The sequence below is a fragment of the Ictidomys tridecemlineatus genome, chromosome 2, assembly GCF_052094955.1.
Source record: "Ictidomys tridecemlineatus isolate mIctTri1 chromosome 2, mIctTri1.hap1, whole genome shotgun sequence".
Classification (NCBI taxonomy): Eukaryota; Metazoa; Chordata; class Mammalia; order Rodentia; family Sciuridae; genus Ictidomys; species Ictidomys tridecemlineatus.
The window spans coordinates 165,841,168-165,855,086 of NC_135478.1; positions in this window are offsets into that span (position 1 = coordinate 165,841,168).

Genomic DNA, 13,919 nt, shown 5'->3' on the forward strand with positions numbered 1-13,919 from the left:
GATATATATACACATACACACATGTGAATATATACATAAATACATTTCATACAAGAATATTTAAACTCTAGTTATTATAGAAGCCTCAAAATTATAAAAGAAATCATTTATATCAGTTCATGGTCATTTCCCTCTTCTTTGTTCATTACACAGTGCTAAGCATCATTATAAGTATTGGGGACACAGTTTTGAGGTTTTAAGAGCAGAGTAAATAAGGGAAACATGTAAATATTAAGGACAGAATGTAAAGAAGCTGTAACCATAGTAAAGAGTTGGAGTTTATAGCCACGAGAAGCTATAGGACAGTTCCAAGCAGGCTCTGAAATAAGATAATGAGAACCCTAATACAATGTCACTCTTACCTCACTAAAGAGTATTGTTCACGCCTTCCTTTGAGTCATGTCAAGTGCAAAAGTATAGGAACATTTCTAACAACTTTTTCTTTTGCCCGTTCCTGAAATTCCAACATAAACCTACAGATAAACTACAATTATCCTCAAATCTAAGACAGCATTTAATTATTTACATATTAGTATGTGTTAGCATATGGGTTCTACTCGGTGGTTTCTAGAGGAACAGAATCAAAAGTATGTATATATAATTATAAAAGGACTTATCAGATTGGCTTACATGATCAGAAGTTGGGTAGTCAGTGCCACAAAGGCATGTATGGGATCCATCTGGGGAAACCAGTAGCTGATCAGTCCAAGAAGCTTTGGAATAGGAGGGACTAAGGATGCAGACCGAGTCCAAAGCTGAAAGCCTTGAAGACCCCAGCAAGTTGCTGGGTCAAATGTCTAGATTCAATATTTGAAGAATCTGGTAACCTGTCGTCCTCCAGCAAAGGAAGCAGCAAAAAACAAACAAACAAACAAACAAACAAAAAAAAACTCCCTGGCTCCAGAGACTTGACCCTGTAATCCCAATGACTTGGAGGCTGAGGGAAGAAGATTGTGAGTTCAAAGTCAGCCTCAGCAATTTAGCAAGACCACATGTCAAAAAATAAAAATGGGCCGGCACTGCTGGGTTCTTCTTGGATACCAAAATACAAGAAACTTGAGCTTGTGCATGTGTGGGCCCCCTTCCCACTTCTGCCTTTTATTCCATTTGAACCTGTTGTACTCTTCCCACTTAAAGCAGCTGTTCCCCATAGGTTAATACCCACACCCACGGGCCAATTATCTCTGGAGAGACCCTTGAAGACTCACGAAGAAACACACCTGAACAATCTTCTAAGCGTGTCTCAATCCAGTCAAATTGACAACCAAGAAAAGCCATCCAAAATAGATATTTAAAATTCTCTTTGAGAAGTATGGAGTGTATGTTTGTTGTCTCATGATAATTAGAATGGATTTTGGTTAGAAATGACTCTATTTGGAATAACAAACAAAAAATTAATTCTATGCCAACAGCAAATTCTCTTGACTCTGCTATTGAAGGAAAGGAATATGATTTTAATGGGACAATTTATAAAAGTGAAAATGATAGTATGAGCCTGAATACCACTCTGGCACCACAGAGCACTCAGCATCGCTCTAGAATTTTGAGTGATTCACTCATACTGATCTACACATACCACGTGTCCTGTATATCTATCTAAACAACAACAACCAACGGGCTGTGCCACGGGCTGCAGCTGATTCCAATAATTTAGTTTCTCAAAGTAAATTAACCCAAATGAAGTTGATTTATAGTTCACAATAATAAAATTTGCCAAGTAATTAATGATGTGTGCATGTGCCTGCGTGTGTAAGAGGGAGTCAAAGAAAAGAAAAAAAATCTAGACGGCAGATTTTTACCTTAAAGGCATCCTGAAAGGATATTTTATATTTTGTTTAATAGTTCATAAAATCCTTAGATTAAAATGCTAGAGTAATTATATTTTCATCATCTGGCAAATGGTCTTGATAATAAAGTAAAACATTGTCTATCTTAAATCAACATTTATGACAATTCATGAAACATGGAATTGCATTTAGCCCTGTTTAAATTGTTTCAGCACATAGAACACAAACATAGAAAAATCTAAAAATATATTATTAAGCACAGAAAAGAGATTTTCAGGGGTAGTTATACTGTCCAAAAACCTTCTCATTCTGTAAGTTATGTAACTGTATTTGTACCCTGGGGTTCTTAATCACAAAGGGAAAAAAATATAATTTCTAAAATCATTGAAGTGTATTGACATGATATTTTCTCATTTAATACTGCTGAATGGGAAACTAAGACTGAATAGACAAGTGTTTTTTCCCCTCAAATCATAATATTCAAACTCACAAGTTTCCAAGTGTTATTAAAAATACAGTCTAAGCCTTTTCTAGAGACATAAACAAATTTTCCTCTTCCTTGTGCATATTTAATCTCAATGCCGCTCATCTCAGGCACATGGCTTCCTTCTTAGGCATCTACTTAATACCACGTGTCTCAAATTTTGTCTGAAATATCACAGTGCTCATTCTGACCCCTTTCTGTTCACCAAACATAAGTGTTATATCATCTCTTCTTATGGATATATCTTTCTAATGGTGACTGAAACCTCTGTTTTCTATAACCAAGCACATTTTTGCTGGGTGTATTAACTAGGTATTTTGCAGTAGGTGTTAGGAGCTAGCTCAGATTGGTTTACAATTATGATGAAGCAGAATTACAAAAGAAACAGGACATTTTTATGGAAGTCAAGGACAGCAATGCAGCCTCATTATAAGAAAGCTTTACACCAGAACAGGAGCAGAAAGAACTCCCTTGGATTCTTTTCTTCTTTCTGCAGGTTTTATTCTTCTATTCCTTATTAGTCCAACCATTTCTTCCTTTTTTTTCTTTTTTTCTTTACATAAGAAGCAGCAGCTCTCAAAGTTTTTACACATGGAAAGAATGTATTGATTTCTTATGTCCTAATTCAAGTCCCTATTAGTGTTTAACTGAGTGCTTAAACTTCTGGTTTGGAAATTTTTTTTTTCCCAGTACCAGGGATTGAACTCAGAGGCACTCAATGGAGCCACATCCTCAGCCCTATTTTGTATTTTCTTTAGAGACAGGGTCTCATTGAGTTGCTTAATGCCTTGTTTTTGCTGAGGCTGGTGTTGAACTTTCCATCCTTCTTCTTCAGCCTCCTGGGATCTTTTCTTTCAATCTGGCTTGGGTGGGGATGGGGAGCAATTCTTGTTACAGAGATCTCAAGGGTGGTAGAGCAACTCTCTCCCAGAGAATCATTTGCTGGCATAGGACAGCATCTTCTCAACAGAAAGAGCTATTAAGCTTGTTTATTTTTTGTCATTTTAAAATTGTTTTTCTAGGAATTGTGTTAAAATATCCCAGTATCCACATTTTCCACTGTATTGAGTGTTGGCACCATCTAAGATCAGGGAGATTTTACAAATAACTACAATAATGAAAATGCACATTTCCTTCAGCTTTGTTATGCCATATAATTAGGCGTGTGGACAATCAGCATTCTGCATCTTTTTTTCTCCACTCATAAGTCATTGGTATATCTAAGAAAAAATACTTTAATAGGTTTAAAAAAGGTATACAACAAAATACAGTGTGTGCTAATTTTGTGTAAAAGGTATAAAAGGAATAAAAATTTGAACATATATTTCCTTCTAATTGCAGAAACAGAAATAAAAAATAGCCATAAAAATGATTACCTATGGATAGATAAGAAAACCAAGTAGAAGGATCAAATATGGAAATCATTATTCTCTGTATAACCTGCTTATATATTAAAATCATATAAAACATTTATACTCTTAAAATAAAATTAATTGAAATATAACTTTAACCTCTAAAATTGAAATTAAATTTACAAACAAACTAAATATCAATTTGATTGCATAGCCACCAAAGAAAAAAACAATTTTGAGTAGCTTTAAAGCTTAATATTTTTAATATACATGTGAGGAAAAGAATAAATTATAAAGTCTCAAACTTTACTCATTTTGTTGTTGTTGTTTTCAGTGAAGATTGGTATTATTGGTACTTTTTCTTTTCTTTTGTGTCTGCTGCTAGGGATTAAATACAGGGCCTTAGAAGTACTAGGCAAGTGTATTATCACTGTGCTATATCCCCAACTTTGATATTATTATTTTAAATCTAATGTGTACATATACAAACATAGTAGAAAGCAATTATGTTAATGTCTTGGGATATCTTTTTAATGTATCAGAAAAACATACAAAAGCTATACCAAAATCCATTGTAATGAAATTGATATTGAAATGTCTGTATGAACTCATTACTTTTTTCTTAATACATACATGCTAGCTGTCCACTGAAAACAATAACTACCTAATAGAAATAAGCATTTACTCTCAAAAACTGTGAACTATGATACTCTGTTGTAACAAAGTATTGCTTGATTCAAGAATCGACATAAGAAATGTTCAAGATAAATTTTCAATATTTTTATGAGAAAATAAAAGAACAATAACTCTGATGATATTATATCAAAAGGACTGTGAAGAATGAGAGGAAAATTTGTGCTGCAAAAGTAGAACATGTTCTCTTGATTAATCATACATGAAATATATTTTTAAAAAGAAAAAGTTGAGAAGGATGCTTAAAGAGAAGATATAGCCAAACAACAGTAATGATAATAGATAACAAACAGAACCTTACTGATCACCCACTTATGCATCTAGAGCTCTACTTCCTAACTCTGAAATTTCAATCAAAGGAAAAATTAATATCTCTCCTGCAGTTCCCAAATTAGCTATATTTTAGTATAACCCAATAATCCTGGCTAATGATGAAAAGTGCATTTCAGAGAAGAAAAATGTAGTTAATAGGTGAGAAGGAAACACCATAATTAAAGCATTGCCATTCTTCAGTTTGTAATGAACTAATTGTTTCTGACAGAAATAAACTATTTGATGAAAGATGGATGAAGAACTTGACGCAGGTCTTAGGCTTTGGGCATCAGAACCCATGATCAATCTTAGCCTTATCAAAAGTCAGAAAAAAGAGATACTTTTTATCTCCCAGAAATAATATTGCCAAAATTGAACTTGAATCAAAGAAAACTTCCAGAAAACACTTTACATTTTTAAGAAAAAAAAACTGTCATGTCAACAATTTAAATGGCATCACAAGGAAGGAAATAGACATTCAAAAATGCTGTTCCTACCACTGAACAACTGGCTCGCTTTTTTCTAGTATGGTATTAGTATGGGGCAAGAGAAGGCAGTGGTTTGAAAGAAGAGATCATTCTAAAATAACAAGTATCTAAGAAACCTAACAATCAACTTGCATCTTGTATGGGTGCTAATTTGAACAAACTGATTTTTCTTTTTCTAACTGAACCCCAAGGTGCTTTACCACTGAGCTACAACTTCAACCTTTTTTATTTTTTATTGTGAGAGAGTGTCTCACTAAGTTGCCCAGGCTGGCCTCAACTAAACTTGTGATCCTCTTGCCTTAGTCTGCCAAGTCACGGGTTATAAATATGCACCATCAGTCACAACCAAACAAACTCATTTTATACAAATATTTTTTAGATGATTGAGGGAACATGGATATGAATTGGTATTAAATATCAAGGAATTACTGATAATTTTCTCAGCTAGATAATTGTTCAAAAGAAAGAAAATTTCCATAAATTTCAAAGATGTATATATATATTTTTTTTTCAAAAATTACATGTTAATTTATTTAAATAGGAGGAAATGATGGATAAAAGGTTTTTTTTTTGAAATCTTAATAGTGATCAAATCTGGATAGTGTGTGTATATAAGGCTATCTTAACTTCTGAATAGTTTTTTCTCTTTTATATGGACTATATATATATTGGGTATTTTGAATTTTAAAAATATAAATTAGTACATATATATTAAAAAATATAAACTATTTCTGCCAATATGATTTGCAAAGTATCATCAGTATCTTAGATTGCAAACTTGAGTCTATGTACTCTATATATACTTCCCATGGCATCAACATGGGATGCATATAACACTAGAAAAACAAAAGTAAATATGACAACCAAGATAGAAAAAAAAAAGAGTAACAAAACAACCGGAATATTCTTTAATTTACTCTCTGTTCAGAGTTACTACTATATTTAATGATCATTTTAAAAGAAAAATTTTAGAAAACTATATAAAGGAAAAAATTTGTGTTAAAGCTGGTTGGTTTGGCTGTGACAGTGTTGACAGTATTGGCTGGTGGCATTCGATCATGGCCATCTCTTCCCAACAATGCTGATGTGATGTTAGTAGCTAACAATTGGTCATAATCAAATATTTATACCAAAGAAATTGGCAGATACTACAGATAATGCTCACTTCTTCCATTAAACAGTCACGAGCACATCTGTAGTTATATGAAATGTGTTTTCAGTGGGGCCCAAGAAATATCATCTCTTTCTGTCTGTCAGACTACAGACATAAAAATCACTATTGTTGCTGTTGTAAAACTGGCACCGACAAGAGCAACTTAGTCCTCAGAATCTATTAAGGTAAAGTCCTTGTTGCCCATTTTTGGTCAGGGAACAGCTCACCTAAGAAAAAATTTGAATTTTATGAAACCCAAATGGATCTAAACTTTTGACTCCCATTAAACAAGTGTAAATAGAAAATAAGAAAAATAAAAACAGATAAGTTTTGTTTTATAAGAGGATTAACAAACAAATTAGCAATATCATTTCAATTGTGAACAAATGTCCATAAATAACATCCCCCATCTCACTTCCGCATCCTGGGTACAAGATATGGAATTGACAAGAAAGCAAGATTTAGGAAAAAAGAAAGAAAGAAAAAAAGAAATACTCCTGGAATAATGGGGAAAAACTCAGGAAAAAAAAATCAAGTTGGAACTGTTTCACCCTTTACAAATTAATGGAAAATAGACCTAAATATAAAATACCAAAAATATTTGGGAAGACAACATTGGAAAGTATTTTTATCACCTTGAGTTGACTATTTAGTTTTCATACCAAAATCTAAAAAAAAAAAATTCTGATAAGTTAGGTTTTATTAAAGTTAAAATCTTCTCTGTAAAAGCCACTATTGAAAGAATGAAAAGCAAAGACACAATCTGAGAGAAGGTATTTATGAAAATAAATATCTGAAAAGCATATGAAAATATGTTCAACAAAAGATGTCTTTAGGAAAATGCAAATTAAAACCATCACTTCCCCCTACACACCTATTAGAATGGCTAAAATACACTAATACCACCAAATGTTTGAGAAGATGTGGAACAGTGGGAGCTGATATCTGTCGCTGGGGGAATGCAAAGTGGTACCACTTGGAAAAACACTTTAGTGATATTTAACAAAATTAACTTGTTCTTTCCATAAATGTCAGGGATTGGGGCAGGAATGATGTATAGGTGAAACATGATGAAGTTCTGGGGCCTCTCAATAACCAAAGCCAAAATAATTTGATCCAATAAATAAATAGTATTGAACTACAAGCCAAAGTGTAAAATGAATAAGTGTGAATCCATGTTAATACAAATCCTTGAGTAATAAATAAGTGTTGAAGAATGGAGAATAAATGACTCTCCCATGCAGAATTCCCACTAAACTTTCTAAGTCAGAGAATAATATATATAATGCCGAGGTAAATCTGTGAATTGGCATTTTTCTCAGGTTAGCTACATTAAGCAATGAGAGTATCACTGAAGATTAGAGTTTGAAAGTGCTTACAAATAATTAATTTCAATTTTAGTAAAGGGATACTGAGACTAGTTTGCTGACATGATGATGCCTACATCATCAGATTAGAGGGGACAATGTAAGTCACAAGACAAGTCTATTGACTTATGTTTACATAGAAATGAGGACCCCAAATAATTTTTGTCTCATCATTGACTCATACACAGAAGAAATAGTATAGAATTTAAGACACATCTTACTGCATAAGTATAACATCACCAATATGTATGAAAATTGCATAATTAAGTTACAAAGTTTTCTTAATTGTACCTCCATATCAACCATCAGTTATTTTACAAAATATGGATGTCAAAGCATTATAGAATTTAAGATTTTACATAGAACTTGCACTTATTTGTAGAGCTATTTTAAGTTTTGCCATCACCAGAACTGTCTGAAATTCACACATGACTTTCACACAGTTACATGAAAGTCTTTCTATTTAGCTTCATTCACATCTCTAACAAAATTTCATGTTTTCAGAGAGGTATTATATTTCCAAAATGATGTTATCCTTCTCTATCCCCATTTTATCTTTCTTTAGGATTTTTAAATACTTGGCAATAATATCACCTATTTATTGAAATATTCATTGTCTCTGTTGCCCCACCTAGACTGTAAAGTTGTATGAGAGCATGGGTTTTAATAATTTTTTAACTGCTTTATCTGAAGACTAGAGAATTGGAAATTCCTGTGTAAAGAGTAGCAAATATATATTTGTTAAGACTAAATTACCAAAATTAATGACAAATAATTACATACTATAATGATATTTAGTGTTAAAATCCTCAAAAGAATTCCCTATAAGAACTGAAAGAAAATTAAAATTACTCTAAAGAAATTCACAAGGCTGAGAAGGGTGGTGCTGCTGAAACTCCCGTTTGGAAATCAAAGTAGGAATGTGATGACTTCAAGGCTGGGGGCTTGAATTTAAGCTGAGACCTTAGCATGTATTGCACTGACTTGTGATTTAGAGGAACTAGAACTTGGAGGGCAGAGAGAAATAAAGGCATAGTTTCCTGTAGCATAATGACATCCATTGATCTTGGAATCTTTTCCCCATCCTTTCAAATGACAGTATCAATAAGGACAACAAATAAAATTACCCAAAAAGAGAACAGAAAACAGAAAGCTTTTAATTAACCACTGAATGAGAGAAAACCACCTAAGCCAGCAGGATCCTGAGTTCTATTATGGTTTGAAGAAGGATCAGGCAGAGAGTCAAAAATACCCCTTCTGAGATATTCTTCTAGAAGTATCAGAATACAGAATTATTCTCTTGCATTTTCATATAAATTTTGTCATCAGTTTATGAATTTCTGCAAAAAAAAGAAGCCAGCTGGATTCTTAATAGGCATTGCATACATCAATTTGGGAACTTTTGCTAATTAAACAATATTGTCTTCCAGTCCATGAACCTGGGATTTTTTCTATCTACATAAAAATACATCTCTTGTATTTATTTTATTTAGTTCTGCTTCTGTTTCTTATAGTAATGTTTTGTATTATTTGATGTACAAGTCCTGTACTTCTTTTGATTATCCTAAGTACTTTTTAATTTGTGATTCTTTCAAGTAGAATTAAAAATTTTTAAATTTCATTAGTATTCATTGTCTGTATATATCAACATATTAATTTTTAATACAGATCTTGTATCTGTTCAAATTACCAACTTCATGTACTAGTTTTAATACTTTTCTAAGTGGATTCATTGGGATTTCCTATATACAAGATCATACGATCTGCAAAATTAAGATGATTTTCCTTCTTTCTTTTCAATCAGATGATTATTTATTTTTTTTGTCTAGTTGAGCTGGTGAGAGCAATGACTGTAATGTTAAATGAATGTGGAGTCAGTGGATGGATACCTTAGGGAAAACAATGCAATGTTTTCCCGTGAAGTATGATGTTAGCTGTGGAGTTTTTAAAGATGCCCTTTGCCTATTTAAGAATATTCCCTTCTTTTCCTTATTTGTTGAGTACCAGATTTTGTCAAGTCCTTTTTCTATTATAAAATGATCTTTTGATTTTTTTTCCTTTTCTTTATTAATATGGTAATTTACAGCAATTGATTTTCAAATGTGTGCCTGTCTTATATTGATAATTAAAATGAATTAAATCCTAATTGTTTTTCATATATAATCCTTTTGTATGTTACTGAATTCAATTTATGAGTAATGTTTTTAAATTTTTAGCTCTATATCCTTAAGTAGTTATAGTTTGTCTATAGTTGACTTGAGATGTCTTTGCCTGGTTTTGATTTCAGAGTAATACTGGTCTCAAGTTATTTTGTATGATTTTCTGCTCTTCCTCCTCCTCCTCTTTTTCTTTTTAGAAGAAGTTGTGAAAAATTTGTAGTAATTTCTCATTTAAACTTTGTAACATTCACAAATGAAGTAATTTAGTCCTATTATTTTCCTTGTTAAAAGTTTTTCTTAATTTATGCTATTATTGTAAGCCTATTAAGCTATCTATTATTTGAAATTGTTTCAATAGTTTACACTTTTTTAGGAATTTTTATGTTTTGTCTCTTATCTAATTTATTTATGTACAGCAGTTATTGGTACTTTTTATAATATTTAATTCTATAAGTTCAGCAGTGAGTATCCCTCTTAAAATTCTGATTAATTTGAGTTATTTCTTTCTTATATTTTTAGGCTTCCCTAAGCTTCATTCAGTTAACCTACCATTGGTTCTGTTTATTTTCTCTCTTATTTTTCTAATTTCGACTTCACTCTTTTTCTTTGTTGGTTTTATCATCTCCTTTCTTCTGTTTGATTTGTTTTTCTCTTCTTCATCTTGATTCTTAATAAGCTTATATTATTCATTTAAGATCATCTTTCTTTTTCATATAGAAGCAAACAGCCAAAATTTTTTTCTTTCAGTACTGCTTTAGCATCAAGTTTTGGGTGTTGGGTTTTATAGAATTTTCTAGTTTTTCTTGTGAGTTCTTTTTTTTTTTTTTTTTTTTTTTGTGGTGCTGGGGTTTGAACCCAGGGTCTTGTGCATACTAGGCAAGCACTCTACCAACTGAGCTATATCCCCAGCCCCATCTTGTGAGTTCTAACTTGCACATATTTGTAATATTCTATGTTTCCTTCTGTTACTAATTTATAAATTAATTACATTCCAGTTGTAAAACATACTTCATACAATTTCATTTACTTAAATGTCATTCAAAGTTGTCAGTTTTTTTGTATAAGCTGTGATATTAGATGCATATTTATCTATTACTGTTATTCTCTCTGGTGAATTGGCCCTTTTATTACTAAAATATCCATATTTATGTCCAGTAACAGTCTTTTTCATAAAATTTATCTTTCTGGTATTAGTATAATCATTCTAAGAGTTGTAATTTTTTAAATGATGCATTTTTCTGTCCTTTTTGGCAGCACAGGGGATTGAACTCAGGGCTTTGTGAATGCAAGGCAAGCACTCTACCAACTGAGCTACATCCCCAGCCAGCACTGGGGACTTTAACCTGGGGAAATTTACCACTGAGCTACATCCCTGCCCTTTTTATTTTTTGACACAATCTCCCCAAGTTGATTAGGACCTCACTAAGTTGCTGAGGCTGTTTAAGAACTTGTGATCCTCTTGCCTCAGCTTTTCAAGCTGCTGGGATTATAGGTACAAGCCTCCACACCAGGCCTTGTTCTTTTACTTTCAATGTATTAGTATCTTTGAATCTGAATTGTGTCATTTTAGATACAATCTGAAGATCTCTACTGTTTGATTGCATGATCCATTTATATTTGATGTGACAATATGTTTACATTTATATCTCCTGTTTTGTTTTTGTTTTATTTCATTTTGTTGTTGTTCATTGATTTTTCTTCTTTTAACTTTCTTTGTATTGTATATATTCTCTAGTATAATATTTTATCATTCTGAAATGCTAATTTTTTAATGTTAATATTCTATATCAGTGAGTTTAAAGAAGTAGTAGGAGAAATGAGCATATCCTTCAATGAAGATGAATCACTCTCCAGGGTTTCTGGTATAATGAATCACTAACATTAGCAAGGAATACTACTGGTGGGAGTATTTTCTGTGGTGAGACAAAGGGAATTGCAGTTAAAAACTATTTCTTTTTAATGTAAACAAGAGAGCGTGTCACTTTGTAGTCAGTAGGAAACATAAACAACCATAAAATATGGAGGAACTCTATTAACATGAAATTTATTAAAAATGAGAATTGTATCCATAGAAAATCAGTATTATGTTTAATCTTTAATAGATTTAAAATAAAAGTGTTAATATGTAAACATTTATATGTGTGTTTACATAAATCTATTGCATATATAGATTTTAGTGGTATATATAAATGTACATATATATTCATTTCTTATATGAGTAATGCTGAGAAGCTTAATCCAATTATTTACAAAAAATGAGAAAAAGTTGTGTTTTTTAATATTTGTTAGTATACCAGATTCTTTAGGTGAGTATTAAACACAGGATGATAAATCTACCTTTTAGAAGGCAGACATCAGATGTCAAAAGTTTTAAGCTTCAAATTCTGTGAACATATAATATGATTGTCCAGTTGCTCAGAAAGATATGTTCAGAATGGCTTCACAGAATAGACTGGACATTTATTTTTGGAAGAAACATTTTCACCTGCAAATGAATAGAAAATTGCCATTATCCTAAAACACCAATTTTTAAAAAATGTTTTAAGGCAATATTTATGTTACATAGGTGAGATCATTCTCTAAAATTAATATTTCTTATTAATTATAAAAATAAATTTTCAATTTATTTTTAAATAAATATAATCTTTATTCATCTGAAGCAATAATTTTTAAATCAGTCAGCCTTTCCTTACCACAAATAATAGGTTCTTGCTTCAAAATTCAAAAATTTTTTCTTTTGCAACCTAGTAATGCTTAAAAGAGTTTTAAAATGTCAGTGCTAATACGATTATTACTTTGTAATTGACTTTTGCTACTATGTCTCCAGACATCATTTATCAGATCAAGAGTTTCAGTTTCTCAAGTTTATCAGGTTTTAATAGAGCAAGTTCCATTTCATACTCAGCATTTTTTTTGAGAAACTCTAGTGAAAATTTAGATAGAAAAGAAGCTATTATAAATTTTTTTAAAAAAACAGAGTTGTTAAAGAAAATATAACTCACTGCCTTTTTAAAATAAAAAATGACACAAAGTAGTAAAGATGAGGAAGAAACAGGAAAGATAACTATCCAATATAAAGACTTTTATCACATGAAAATTAAATTCTCTGAATTCAGATTTTTTCTTTAAAAAAAAAATCCACCACTAAATTTAAGTTATTTAAGACACACAAGAATGAACTTCACATTTTGTTAATGATCCCTTCTATTTCTTTATTGGCCAATATATAGTCACAATACAAGCCCCATTTTCAGTGTTTGAGAAATAGACTGTTCCTAATGGGAGAAATTGCAAAGTCATATCACAAAGATAGATACAGGAAAAGCCAAAGAATTGGAGGAAAACATTTGTAAGGAAATGAAGGCATTTCTGCAGGACTTAAACACCATATAAACTTACATTCTGGTGACACTTTCGTGTGTGTGTGTGTGTGTGTGTGTGTGTGTGAAAAACATATACATAAATATAAATTATATGTACATATTTTTCCTATAATCTAGAGAATTAGAAGCAAGTATATTGTGTAGCTAATTTGTCCAAATATCTGTCATTGCAGCTTAATGTTTTACTGATTGTTAAATTTTAGCCCACTTATGGTATTTCCTGTAACAATCTTTTACAGAGCAATACACCATTCTGTTCCTAAAATGAAACAAAAATTATATCTTTTCAGCTTTCTTAGGTAGGGCCACAAGATAAAATGAAACTGTATTTTCTTAAGACATTTATTGGATATGATTAATTTGCATTTCTCCTATGTCTCTAGAATGGTATTAGCTGTGTACTGTTGTTGGAAAAATTGAAAGAAACATAAATACATTTATTAAAATAATATATACATTTGTTTTTGGAAAACCAACTTTACCAAATAAACTTTAATAATTACAACTACCTGGATTTTTAGCTTTTAATAAAAATGTAGTGATTATTGTAAAATATTAACATCATGCTCTATCAATGGAACATCTGAAACTTAAAATATAGATTGTTTAAATAACCAGATTTTCCCCAGATATCATCACTATGAGGACTTTCTCTAAACATAAATTATAAAATTTAAAAAAATAGAGTAAATGGATGCTTTACACTATTGTAAAATGATACCATTTTATGCAGAAACCTGA